The sequence below is a fragment of the Mycetomoellerius zeteki genome, unplaced genomic scaffold, assembly GCF_001594055.1.
Source record: "Mycetomoellerius zeteki isolate Tzet28-1 unplaced genomic scaffold, Tzet1.0 scaffold102, whole genome shotgun sequence".
NCBI classification, from domain to species: domain Eukaryota; kingdom Metazoa; phylum Arthropoda; class Insecta; order Hymenoptera; family Formicidae; genus Mycetomoellerius; species Mycetomoellerius zeteki.
In genome coordinates, this window is record NW_017255933.1 from 327,375 (window position 1) to 341,818 (window position 14,444).

At 38.3% G+C, this 14,444-nt stretch overlaps 1 long non-coding RNA gene across 2 annotated transcripts; it reads right to left on the reverse strand.

Annotated features, from left to right (window-relative positions):
• Positions 1-11,999: 11,999 nt before the first annotated feature.
• On the reverse strand, positions 12,000-14,034 carry LOC108732152 (uncharacterized). 2 transcript variants are annotated; one of them, XR_001937054.1, is made up of 3 exons: positions 13,945-14,034; positions 13,470-13,777; positions 12,000-12,121 (listed from the first exon to the last, which is right to left on the reverse strand). It is a non-coding gene; the product is annotated as an uncharacterized lncRNA (long non-coding RNA). The 2 variants fall into 2 exon arrangements; XR_001937053.1 differs by lacking the exon at positions 13,945-14,034 and adding an exon at positions 13,853-13,922.
• Between the last annotated feature and the right edge of the window lie 410 nt (positions 14,035-14,444).

Sequence of the window (14,444 nt, forward strand, 5' to 3'; positions counted from 1 at the left end):
TATTACGTTCCTCATCACGTACCATGAGATGAGGTACGATAACCCCGAAGTACAAATACGATACAAGAAGCCCCATGAATTCTTACCTGATGTATGTAACAGTCGTATACGACGAAACCTGACCGGGTCTGCTACGCCGCTTAGTAGTAGATGCCTCTTATTTCGTTGACCAAGCGAAACGTTTATATCACACCAGAATGTAGACGATATATTACTCGTCGCAGCAGTTGGCGGCCACTCGTTTGCTTATAATACCTCGTAAAACGCGAAAACACAGGTATCGTGTCTTCACTGGGGATAAATAATAGTAATCGCCAATATGCATCATAGACGACTTAAATTATAGCACGAATCTTTAGCGTAGTGATGATAACTGTTACAGAATATAAATGAAATAAACTGCTCATATATCTGCTTCTTTTACGTTCTATCTCAATTTTAATTTAAGATGAAAATAGATAGATACTCTTTAAAACTTTTAGAATGAATCTCTCTCACTCTTAAAGATCGAAAAGCCACTCTTTTTCACTGGCTTAATTTTCATTCTTTAGAATGAGATTCCACTCCAAAGAATTTAGAAAATACATAAGTCATCACAACTTTAATTAATTTCACTGCCATTGACAAGTCTAACACGAAAGAAAATCTTACTTTTTGCTTTGCTTCTGATCTTGTTAATTTAACGTATCTCAAATCGATAAAGAATCCACACGTGACGAACGATCGAAGATATCCACTTGTCTTGGCGATACTTCAAAATCACAACAACGGTGTACTCTCTAATGGATTCGATAAGGTCCTCCGGAGCTCCTCGCCTATTGGTAGCTATTACTTAGTCGCCGATAAAGCCGGCCTTCGGGTTATTACCGGTGAATCTGTGACAAACGATTTGTCGGTTCCTACGAACCTGAGAATAGCTCGGACCTACCTTTCTCTTCTTCGCTCCTACTGGCTGTCTGCGTCACTTCGTGGCACGTTAATCGTTCTCGGAGTCCGGACGACAAATTGGCCGATAAGTTAGACGCTAATAGCATTTCCCGGATGTTTCGCCGGGAGGTAACAAGAGGCCTACAGAATGAAAATCGTTCGGTACTTCTTGTTGGCTTGTTCCTGCGCGTCTCGATATAAGCCATCCTTGTAATCTGCGAGAGTTAATAGGCGCAATGAATTCCAGTGTTCAATTAGTTGGATCTTATTAGCGTTTAATCGGGAACAATAGCAGAACTGATGCGATTAAAATAGTTTTCCTAAGAAATGGATGGATTCTTATTAGTATCATTAATATTGTAGTTGAAAGCAAAGACTGACTCTTATTAATTTATTTGTGTTAGTATTAATAATGCGTATTATAGGTTTACAATTATTATTGTTAATTTTATTTAATATATTATAGTTTCGTTAAGTTTAATTTAATAATGATTTGATTTACATAGGAACCTAATTTTTATTATATTCTATATTAGAATAGAAAAAAAAATCCATACTATGACTGTACATGAGCAGTAATCAAGATAACGAGAGGCGAAGTTAAAATTATCTGATCACAGCGACACCAAATCGGTGAGGGAGAAAAAGATGTCACTTTAAAGTATGAGGCTGCAGGCGTGCTTAAGCGCTAGCAGGTAGATTCCCGCGTAGAAACAAACGATCCGTGGGGCGGGTAATAATTTTCCACGATGCGATTGGTCACCAGAAATGGTATTAAAAAATTGGCTGCGAGTTCGAGACGTTTGTCATCGGGGGCATCGAGCCGCGAGGGTCTCGAATTAAGCCTCGTTCGCACCTCCCAGAGCCCGCGGAGCCGAAGGTGAGAATGTTTCGCGCAGGTAGATATCATGGACGGAGAAAAGATGAAGAGAAGCACGAAACAGGAACAAAGAGTGTTTTCTGCTAAGAGGATCGTGTTTTATGTCCACCTCATATAAATTATTTTTTTTTTCGATAAGAATAGTAATGAACGCACGAAAGTTTTTTTGCGCTATTTATCAAATATATATATACGTATATATATACGAAATATGTATATATATCACAAGATGTTTTATATAAGATTCAATATTCCAGGTGAAATAAAAAAATGTCGAAGATATAAATATTTTTTAGGTTTTTTTTCATATTTGAATAAATTTCGTTGAAAGATCACCCATCGAGATTGATTCTTTTATAGTGAATCACGAAATTTATTTCAAATTTGTTATTCCATCGATTCGCGTGATAACCGTGGTAATATGATATCAGAACCTAATTGGCCGCGATTCAAAATTAATGGCAGTATCGAGACAAAAACACGATAACACATAGACTTGGCTGGTCGCCGTTTGCGAAATTGCGAAAGAGGGACAGCGCCGGGGAGGAGCGGACGGGATCTTTATCGCCTTTGGCCCGTTCAATTCGCATAATAAACAATCCTCGACGGGTGTGGAACGGGACGAGAAACCGGAACATATCTCCGTCGCCCGGCGAGCCCGGCGACAAATAAACTATTATCGCCGGCGACAAGTTCTCTCACGCCTGTCGCATAGTGGTAGTGCGGTATACACGTGCACGTACAACTGGGGCCTGTGCCGCGGGCCCCATGAACCCGCAAGAGTACCTTTAGGGGCTCGCCCCACACACGGGCACGCGTGAATCAAACGCAAACCCGCCCAGGAATGCTTTACGGACATCGAAACATAGCAATGCTTTATGGTGGTCCGCGGCTGAACCTGATTTATATAAGTGCATTACTGCACCGCGGAAAGTGCGAGGAACGCGCAGGAAGATGAGAGAAGAGAGGAGCCAGAACGGCGTGTATAGGTACGATGCTTAGTCGCGACCTATCCGTTTGCCTTCCCTCGCTCGGCGTTCTCAACTCAAGAACTAATGAGATTGTATGCGACAGTTTAATGAATGAGATTGTTACAGTGTTTTATGCCCATTATTTTTGTATAGACTTTGTATATACGAATTGTCGTTTGCGATAAGTTGTTAACGTCATTTATAGCAAAAATTGGATCCGTCAAAAATAATTTGACACCCTATTTACAAAATGTATTGCATTTATTAAACAATATATATACGATCTGAAAATATAGTTTAAAGTTTTTTCTTTATTTATAATATTATCTATATTAAATACTGTCATAAAATTGGCAAAAGTTAGATTCGTCGTAATCCGTCAAATTCACTAGGATTACACAAAGAGTAAAAAATATCATCATCGTGTTACCATACAGTTACAAATACACAGATATCCCGAAAAAGCTAATCGCTAAAGCGATAATCGATCACAGGAGCCGAAAGGTCGAAAGGTGGCAAAGAAAGAGCGGAGACATATCTGGATTCCCAGTGTATATGTATAGCCGGGACCATCGATCGGTATTATCATCAAGGATCTGAGTATGAGAGGGGCGGGAAGGGGGATGGAAAGCTGCAGATGCACTTCTGATGTTGGTCTGGTTCCAGGTCCCGCTGCCGCCGGTGCACCGGGAGGGATATAACGCGAGAAGGAGCTCCCCGTGCGGGGCTTAGCTATAATCTGAAATATATTGGTGCCTGGTGTTTGTCCACATCTCGTTGACCGGCATTATAAATCGGCGAAGCGTAGGCATTCGTTCGAGGACATTAGTCAAAGCCGGGGTAATGTCGTACGCGATAATGCGTCTGATATCGCGCGGCGTTCACTGTATGCGAGTCGCGGACGTGTGCGAGTATTAGTGAGCCGCAACACGCGGGAAGGTGTGCACAACGTTCACAGATAACTCTAAGAATCAGAAGGTCGACGGAATCGCCAACGACCACTCGAACATCCGCACTGGCGATGTTATTGGGCGAGGAAACGAAGCGCCGTAAAATATCGTTGAATAAATCAAGTATTGTGGGTGAGCTAATGGCCGTCGTCCACAATGCGTTCCGAGTATCGAGTTTTGAATGTATTGGTAAACGTTGCACTTTTGAACAGACTGGTTTAATCGATGAATCTGATCAATTGCGTTGTAAATCAACAAAGAAAATTAGCTTTATTTTTAGTTAAAGACGTGATTGAAAATTTTAATTTTTGTAAGTTATATAATTTATGTACGAATTATATGTATATTGTATACTATGTTAGTACAGTACCTATATAAATTGAGTTTATTCGATAGATTTATAGCAAACTGATATATTCTGTTTAAATTTAAATTTATTTTTATTTATTGTATATATATATATGTATATATATTATATATATGTTACTTATTGTGAGAATCGCCTATATCATGTAGACGAAAATAATAATTTTTATTTAAAGCTAAGATATTTAGGAAACGCAAACATTGTACGCCAATGATAGACAGATATTTTACATATGGAAGTCTTCATCCTGGAAGTATGTAGTATGACAAGAGTGATCCAAGCAAGATGTCAAGTGTCATTCAGAATCTAACCGTTTTCATGAATTGATAAAGCTAGGGTTCGTGCGATATTCGAGAGAGGGAAATATTTAGCATATCAGACGAAAGCGGTAACAGTACAAAGAGTAAAACGATGAACGGAAAAATAAACGAACTATATTATATATAGTATGCATAAATTTTTAATATTATCGCACATTTGCTACAACAATGAATAATTCTAAAAATAAAGTTTTCCAGAAAATAAATTTAAATGTTTCGAATCGTTAAAATTATGAAATATAATTTTCGTGTAATAACTGATTATGAATGTGTATCTTTTATGTTCTTTCTTTTTTCTTTACATTTCCGTTTTTTAGTAAACAATTTCAAAATGACAATTTTTTTGTTATATTATTGTAGCTAATGAGCGATATGTAGTGATATATTGCTGCAAGCTTAACATATGTTCATTACCGATACATTAATTTCATCATTTCTTCATTTAAAAATTTTTAAACCCTTTGCATGATTGGGTGAAAGAGAAATCTTATTTTAACATGGATTCATAAATTTTATGATAGCGAGATATCACTATATTTTTTAGAATCCATTTCATCCATATTAGATCCATATCTTTTCATTAGATCCATTAAAGTTCTCGATAAGTAGATTTGAGTGTCAGCATTGTCTAACAAAAGTGCCAAGATTTCGAATCCGACATATCAAAATTTCTACTCGAGAACTAGATCAGGCTGAGGATATGAGCGGCCATCAAGCGCGATTCCCGAACTAACGTGTCCCACCATCCTCTGAATTCGTAAAGTAAGGATTCGCGAGGAATCTTCAAGGGAGTGGAGGGTGGATGTTCGGCGGGTTAGTGGCAGAAAGGGGTGGAAGGAGAGGAAGAGAGGAGGTGGCGCAAGAAGAAGGAGAACGGCGAGTGGGACGAGAGGTAAAAGAAAGAGGAAGATGGTAGCGGTGGAAGAGGCATGTGTCCCAAACGACGTATGCACGCCGAGACACGTAAACGATATATCAGGGGGTTAGCCGCTGGGGACGGACGACCCGGGCCATCTTTCTTCCACTTATACGTGCGATATTCACATGCGCAAACGTGATACACTCTATAGAGAGATCCACCGGTAGATATCCGGCGCTGCCGCTCACGACAGGAGCAGCGAGCGAGCGCTCTCGTGAGCTGTAAATGTATTAAGGTTTGACGACCGTGGTGGGACCCCTTTTCGGCTCGGGGGAGGTAGAGAATCCGAGGGTGGTCGGCAGGTCTTACTCTGCGTACATGTGTACGTGCTACGTGCAGGGTCTCCTTACGCTACGTGAATGAGAGATCGACCTCATTTTCGTAAGCGTGATCTTTTTCACGACGACGAAACAGGCGATTCTATTCCATATTGATAATTCCTCGATTGTTCTCGATAAAATTCTAGAGTCCATCCAGATCCGTAAAGAAGGATATTATAGAAGTCTCAGTGCGACATACATTTATACTTTGTTGCGATAATAATTTTATCGATTATTGCTTTTACCCATCTCTATAAAATCGATGATTAATTATTATTTACTACGTAATGAATTTTTACGTAACTATATACTGTTGATTGATACCAAGATTTGTAACGTAGAAATTATTGACGAGTCATCATAGGAAGAAACCGACTACGTGCGCGAGCGTCCGTGCGATGAGGGTGGTAGCTCGTGTGGGGTAGCTCGTTCGTATGCGTGCGCATTATTACGTCCTTATATTATATCGCGAAGGTACAAATGTCCGTACGTATGTAAAATTCCTAGCTCCGGCCGCGTAGAGCCATAATAATATCTGTGCTGATAAATGAGACACATAACCGTACACGGGTCCCGTACCCCCTATCCTCTCAACCCACCTATACCGCACCACCCTCTGTCCACCCTACTATTTCTGTTGCCGTCGCCGGTGCTGCGCCGCCAATGGTACCACCCCGTATGTCTCGGCTTATTCCACTTTTGCGGCGATGTATTACGAATTTTACATTTTACAAACGGCTCCGCTATCTTCCGCGACACGCGATCCTTCGAGGTACAGCGCGAGGCTCATGATAAAGGACACAGCGTGGGTGTTTGTACTTGGGTGAAATGGAAAGGAAAGCGACGCGGCTTCGAATTCTGGAGAGAGATCTCTTTAGGATATTTTTGAAAGTAGAAAATGTTGCCCTGTCGCACTGATAAAAGTGCCACTGAGTTTTTAAAACGATTTGTGTCTTGATCGTCATTATCCTTTTTCTTTAATTCTAAGCGAATCAAACAGATTTAATATAGCTAATTAATTTTTGACATCTTGTAACAATTGACCGATAAATATATTCATCAAAATTATCTGTGATATTTATTTTAAACATAATGCGTTTAGAAAAGTATTGAATCTACTCAAGTAAAATTTATATAAGAAATAATATCATTTTAATACTTGTTTGTGTTTTACGTAAACTTGTATTCTCATTTATTTTGTTCATTTTTTACTTACAATTTGCAGTGTAAGTAGCTCGATGCATATGTATTAGATCTTTAATAAAAAAAACTGATGCATGTGGTAAAAATTAGTCGCATTACTGAAGAAGATATATGAAAATAGCATTTTAGATTTTGTACGATCGCACAGTGCGAACGACAGTTTCTCAGAATTATGGAAATCTCTGGCAATGTCGCTTTCAGAAAATAGCACGGCACGAAAATATGAAAACGGTTGACGAACGAAGGGGAAAGCATTACGCGCACAAGGGTTTCGCGAATGCCGCTGGTGATAAATAGCGAAAGATTTGCAAAATATATCGTGGCAGTAAGACCCGGCTCATATATGGCGGAAGAGGTTTTAGAAGAACGTATATCGCGCGTTCTAGAAGAAAATGGCGAACCGTTTGTGTCCTCGAACATTGCCAAGATATTCGCCAAGTTGCTCCGAATGCTTGTCAAGGGATGACTCGCAAAAAAGACGTCACTCTGTCTTGTGTTAAATTCGAGTTTTCGCATTGAATTCGTTTGTATTACGTTCCGAAGCTTTATTTCATTTGAGGAAAGATCTCGTTTGATTATTTCTTCCTAAATCATATAAACTTGCACGCGCATTTATTCTAATAAATTCTATAATAATAACTACTCATTTCTTTACGATTACATGATTTACAAATCATTCATATATTAAGGAAAAAATGTACTAAATTAATATATATTTTTTTCAATAGTACTAAACATTTATTTACAAAATATAAATATTTATCCAATAACAAAAAATAATAATTAAATCAAATTAATGGTTCTTGTACCAAATAAACATATGTTTATATTTGATAAATAGTTAGTTAGTACTATTCAAACAAATATTTATTAACATTTACTACATTTTTTTTTAGTGTATACACATTTGATAAATTAATAGAAGAATCCATGGGCGTATCCAGGATTTTAATCAGGACGGAGGGCAAAAATTTATACTTTCACACAAAACTTATTAAAATACTTATATTAAAGTCAGTCTTCGAGGATCTTCAGTGAATTTTCTTACGAATAACGCGTGAGCCACGCATTGGCCAATGAGCGTTTAACTTTTTGTCATAAAAATGATTTATATTTATAATTTAATTGTTTTGTTTTACCAAAATTTAGGGAAAGGAAGCAAGTGCCCCTTGCGTATGCCTATGGAAGAATCTATTATGATAATGAAGTACCATCTTCGATTCGACACGAAACGAATACTCTGTATATGATGCTGCGAAGAAAGGTGTTACCGTGTCGCGATTCCTTCTAGTTTCTTATGCCGGCGAATTCTCTGTTGTGAGTCGAGAGGATCGAAAGGACGCGAATCTCCTCACGCGCGATTATCTTTTATTCGGCGTTCGCTGACACAGGTTTTACCATTGATAATAACTGACGCCGGTCGCGTCGGTACCGAGAGACGCGAAATTAAAAAGGAATACGAGAAGCGTCTTTAATCTCCCGGTCTATAAAGAGCCTTCTACACAGGGACGATCGCCAAGGATCGCAGAGCAGAGGCGGGAGGTGGTAAGAAAGGATTTCGCGCGGTTCGGCAGCAGCCGCTACGTTTCGAAGCCATCGGCAGAAAGGAAATCGGCTTACCGAGCAAAAATATACTGATATTTATGAGGGTCGTGACATCGGGGCTAATCTTCGGGAGATAATAATTTATCGGACTGAAATCCCTTAGTCGCCCGCTTCAACAGCGATCATACGAACGTCTTTGCGCGCCGATCTACTTCTAAACCCACCCAGCGCCAGCCTACGATTCCCTGGACAGTGACATCCAAACGTCTTCTGAATAGCTTTCGCAATGTAAGAAGCAAAACGAGCTCGAAAGTTCTCTCATTCGGAAGTAGACTCGGTCATATTATAAATGATGAATATTATATAAACTTTCTTCAATTTTTTTATAGTTAACTGCATGAGTATGAATCTCAATATAGTATTACATTCGATTTTGCCAGAAGCATGAATTAAAATTTTTAATACTACGCAATGTGAATATAGAAATACAATTATATAATTTTTTAATACATTATATCTCCAGCGTCTAGATATATCAAGATAAAATCTTCTCTCGCGAATTAAATCATGCATAGGTTTTAAGTCGGATATCGCTGTTTTTGCAATAACGTATTTTATTTCAGTCGACTTTAAAAACCTAGCTGACAGCATATTACACTTTGACGGGGAAAGTAAAAGTGAAGAAAAACTCCATATGTCAGTGTCGATGATACATGTTAATAATCTTCTTGTACTATATTAGGTGATCAGTCAAAGTAATGAGACTGATTTTTTTCTTTTATATTAATGATCCTGCAGCCTATTACCACTGACTATTTTTTACTTTGGTTCTTTCCTTATTTCAACTCCAACTAGCATGGAACTGCGTTGTTTTAGACAGCAACTTAAAGCGTTAAGACGTGTTTTGTGTTGCTTGTAACGAAAATTGAATATTGTATAGCATTAATATAAAAATAGGGTCACGTAATAAGTACATAACATCAATATAAAAAATAGTCAACTAGCTCTTTGAAATCAACTAAAATATGACTCTTTATTGCAAAAGCAGTGATGTGATCCGACTTAAAATCTACGCACGATTTAATTCACGAGAGAAGCTTTTTCTCTATTAATTTATGAAATTATATACGAATTTTTAAATTATACAATCATAGAGACATAAGTAGTGATAGGATTTATTAGAATAAATATTTGCGAATCCATGTATTATATAATTCTTAAGATAAAAGTAATAGAACGAAATCTCTTTTTTTGTGTGTAAACCTCGGTAAATTGCAAGACGTGTTTGTGTTATTTGTAACGAAAATGGAATATCGCATAATATTGCACAGCGATATACTATCTTTTTTGTGTGAAATTCTGCAAACTCGGCAATAATGCTATGGCAATAAAGTCAAAAAAGATTGCTGAAGCTTTCCATTCATTGCGAATACAGAAAAAAGGTGACACATCAATGCGTGATTCCAGTATGCGTTATTCGATCGGAAGTCACCTTGCGAAGCTACATATACAGAAACAAATCGTGCGATGTGGAAATGCGGATAGAATAATAATGTGGTCCGAGCTTCTCTCAATGATACATCGACTGACGTTTCGTTATTTACGGCGATCCCTTTAATCCACCCTAGGAGTGATGAATTGTATCAATAAAGATTCCAAAAAATCTGTCGGATGCATCAGAATTTCGTGCAGTATGCGTGAATCACAAATCAAAACTGTTCTAAAGCAAAAGAATAACTACGGAGCAGTAGTTGCCTTTTACGCGGAAAATTGTGGTGAAAGAAAACTTATAAGAATACTTGTTATATGGCATATAAGAAGAAAATGTTCATATCTGGATGTCTCCTTAGTTAGTTCAACACTTTTGCAAATAACTTTAAGGACGAAATCGTACACAACATCAACGATACTATAACGACTGGCAATCGCATGGCCCATTGACGATACTGCTTTTCCAGGATATATCTTGCGTCATCTCGAATTGGTATGCGACACGGTCTTTCAACAATACAACAATTTATATGGATTTGGGAGTCTTCAACGTCCTTTCGGATCCACTGCCTTGAGTTTTACTTTCCACGGCATTCAGTAGCATCTCCTTTTCTCCCCTTTTTTTCTCTCTTTCTCCCTTTCTCTTTCACATTTATTCTTCTTCCTTTTCTCCCCTCACGGCTCACCCTCTCGCTTCCATCCCGCGGATCGCTTCGCCGGGCATCAGCGAGGTTTTATCCCGCATTCAAAGACTGGCGTCATCTCTCATGGATGGATCGGCAATCCTCTTTCGCCCCGCGCCCCTCCGCGCACTTACCTTCTGCCGCCTTGGTTGTAGCACCCCTTCGACAGTGCCTATTCGCCCACTCGATGGGAGATTACGCCGCGTCTGAATTCACGCATTCACGCAAAGTGCATGCATCGTGCCGACGAGTAATCGTGTGCGGTTAACCCTTCACAGTTTAACGCAATGTCCATTGCCGCGTGTTAATTATGCATACAAAAAAGATGTACCCATTTAGGATACAAAGTAGCGAACAAAGAGATTCACAGTTATTGTACAACGTAGGTATATCTATTATTGGAAATGATTGGAAGTCCATTTTCAATTTATTAGATTTTTTTAACACTCCTGAAATGTACATCTAAATTCGCTATTTTTTGTCTCGAATACTTACCACTTGCGAATAGTCCGCAACGTAATTGTAACGGATATCGTAGCAATTTAAAATGATGACAATTACCTGTTGGACTGAAGACCAACGAACGATTCAGTTGAAATCGTTGAAGTCCCTTTCGTTATTTTGTCTGTCCTTCTTCTCCGGCGAACATATTGGCGTAATACGTTATTTAAGCGTCGTTTTATTCGGTGAGATAGCCTTTAGTGTGCCCAGACGTGCACTTTCGCGACGTGTAACGATTTTGCAAACTGCTCTTCTATGCTAATATCGATAAGGTGGAAAGACTGCGACCGTATGGCCGCCTGGGGATTTTCCTTCTTCATCGAAAATCGTTCTTTTTGACGTTGGTTCTCAATCGTTTCTGAATTGATCTTTCTATGTACTGTTCTGGAATTTCAAAATTTCTTTCACACCTGTTGAAACTGTGATAGATAAAAAGGGAAATGGACTAAAATCAATCGATATCTCTATTTAGCATGCAAATTAAGGACGTAATGCGTTTTTATTCGTATGTTATATTTACATTAAATGGTACAGCATCCTCCGATTGAGCATCACTGTCAGATGAGCGAAGTTTCCAGTGACTGCCAAGAGATGGCAGAACCTGTGCCATAAACTTCTGTTTGAAGTTGCATTTTAAAGTCCGAATTTTATTTGAAGATTATGCAAATTGCTGTTTCGCTGCTTTGTAGAAATGTCTACATATATACATAGATGTGATATTATCATAAAATTAACAGAAATATCTGCAAAATATAACAATTGAACAAAATTGTTATGTAATTTCTAATATTTTTGACAAATTTGTAGTTATTTACTTATTTACTTACTTACTTGTATAGATTATTGTATACAAATTAATACAACGCGTTGAATATAATATTAATTTACAATTTGTAATAAGCAGTATATTCGTGATCGCTTGCGAAGTTTTATTTTTACGAGAAACGTCGGAACAAATAAAAATAACATGCTGTATTTTTCTTCTAGATTCAATCGTTTCGTTGTGATGTCAGATCCATAACAGGGACGACGTACAAAGGGATGCTGAAACGTGAGTAGAAATACATGTCTCAGTTTGGTATACGAGGACAAATGTGATATAATGTTACCTCTCTGTGACAATGCACAATACACGCATTTTTATACACGGTTGAGGAAGTTTCTTTTATCGTACGCAAAGGTGGTATCTGTCTAAATCCGAAACTCTTGCTTGAGTTTCAAATAAATTAGATATGTGTACACAAGTACACAATAAAGATCGCTGTAGTGTTTCCGTTATTATTTCTGCCGAGTGGTCCAATTAATGATTACACGAAAGAGAAGAGCGCTTTAATATATATATAATACGCACACATATACATATATATTGTGGGAAAAAGTTGAACTGTATTTTTCCTCAAATTCATAAAGAGTTCAAAGAAACATAGTAAGCCGTGGTTCTATAGTAGTCGTATATTCTATACTTTATAGTCTATAAATTCGATGAGATAGAAGGATAAGATACCATCGGCTCATAGAAACTCGCTGCAATTTTTATGATATTATACAATACGTACTGTTTCGCTCATACAAAGAACTAACGTGGTGCAAATTTTATTCCACGTGTATATCGCACACTTGTATACTCAAGTGCGTCAGTAAGGAAGTCTAATCCGAGCATAAGAATCGACTTGCGTTCAATGTGCGGGTAGGAAGATCGGCACCGATAATTCAGCGCGATATTTACGATATTTATTGGCCAGGTGGAACAATGGATCGATATTGTTTTTCGATTGGAAACCTACTGGCGGCCCTCGTGCTTTATATGCGGCGCGGTTATACCGAACGTACGTTCCCTATGCGCGTACACACGCGCGCGCGAAGCTTGGATCCAGGCGAGTCAACCGGTCTCTTTTGTGCGCGAGGGAACATAAATAATATTTAATATGACAGTGCGAGAGGCAGCGGCGTTCTGTACGATATATTTGGTATAGAAATGTCACAGATCGCGCGGGCGCGTCTCGCTGCCAAATGCTGCTCCAGCGGAAAGTGTCTTATCTTTGATCGGAATACGTACAGAAATAATATATTGTGGAAATTTTTTTATGGAAATCTTTAATGATTTTGTAGAAAATTTTCAGTGAAAATAAAATTTTTTTGCCAATATTTAAAGATATTAGAACTGCTCTTGATTTGATTAAATAAAATCTATGATTAAAATTATTTAAATTGATTTAAATATGATTTCTTGCCATTGCGCGCGCGTTATGATTTTGTGACATAAAATTATGAAAGAACAAAATTCGATTCCGTAATTCGAAAGGAAACTAACGGACAAGTATTTCTTGAGCGAATGGCTAATAAATAACAGGTTGTTCTTGTATTCTCTTGAAAAGAGAACGTGATCGCTAACCACATTGTATTCAGACTGCTAGTTTACCTTCTGATGAAATTTTGTACTAATCCATCTTGCAGTTTATCGCGCGGACCAAACACTAGGCAGTGCACATAATTGTTACACGAGATCGTCATTCCGTATACGATCGTGCTTAAAACATTAGCGTTGCTTAGGTCAACTAGGGGGAGACTGTTCGCGACGGTGGAATATTCGCCGATGCTAAATTTAATCCTTTACTTCTTCTACGAGTCGACACTGCACGTTTGCAACGCAAGTTTCCGTATACAGGATATGCGCGGACTCGCCACGTCTTCGCGATGTTTCTGTCAAATAAATAACTTCTAAATAAACAAAGTTTCCGCGACGCATAACGGTTTAATACAGCTGCGCTTATGTACATTGCAGCGAAATGCCATACGAATCATCGTTTACCGCAAGGAAACAAATCTCGTTGATGAAAGTTCCTCGTAAAAGATGCGAAAAGTAATACCTCTCGTTGAATCGTTCCTCGCGTGACTTTTACGAGATGCAGTTCTTCAAAACAGAAATATGTAATTTGTTTTTATGGAGTACTCAGGGGTAGCAGATAATTAATGCTACGCAGGGAGCTTGTTATAAACGCAAATATTTTACGATCATGCTCTAGACTACTCTAGAGCAATAGAAAACAAATCGCGATGCCAGTGTTTTCGATTTTAGATCGATTTGGACAGGAAAGAACTGCCTGAACAAAAGACGAATCCATTTGAATATCAAATTTGATACCGCAGCGCAAGTTATCCATAATCGTATTTAAATTAAGATCGCATAAGGTAGGTTGGTTTAATAACGGTTACTCGTGTTTTTCCCTTTTCTCTCTTTCTCTCTCTTTCTTCGCATCGTGTATCGAAGGGGAAGGAGGATTTAGGTGCTCCCGTCGGTGACGAACAATAACGATAAACCATATAATGGTTAAACGCGACAAATATACGTAAAATACGTGCCTATAGA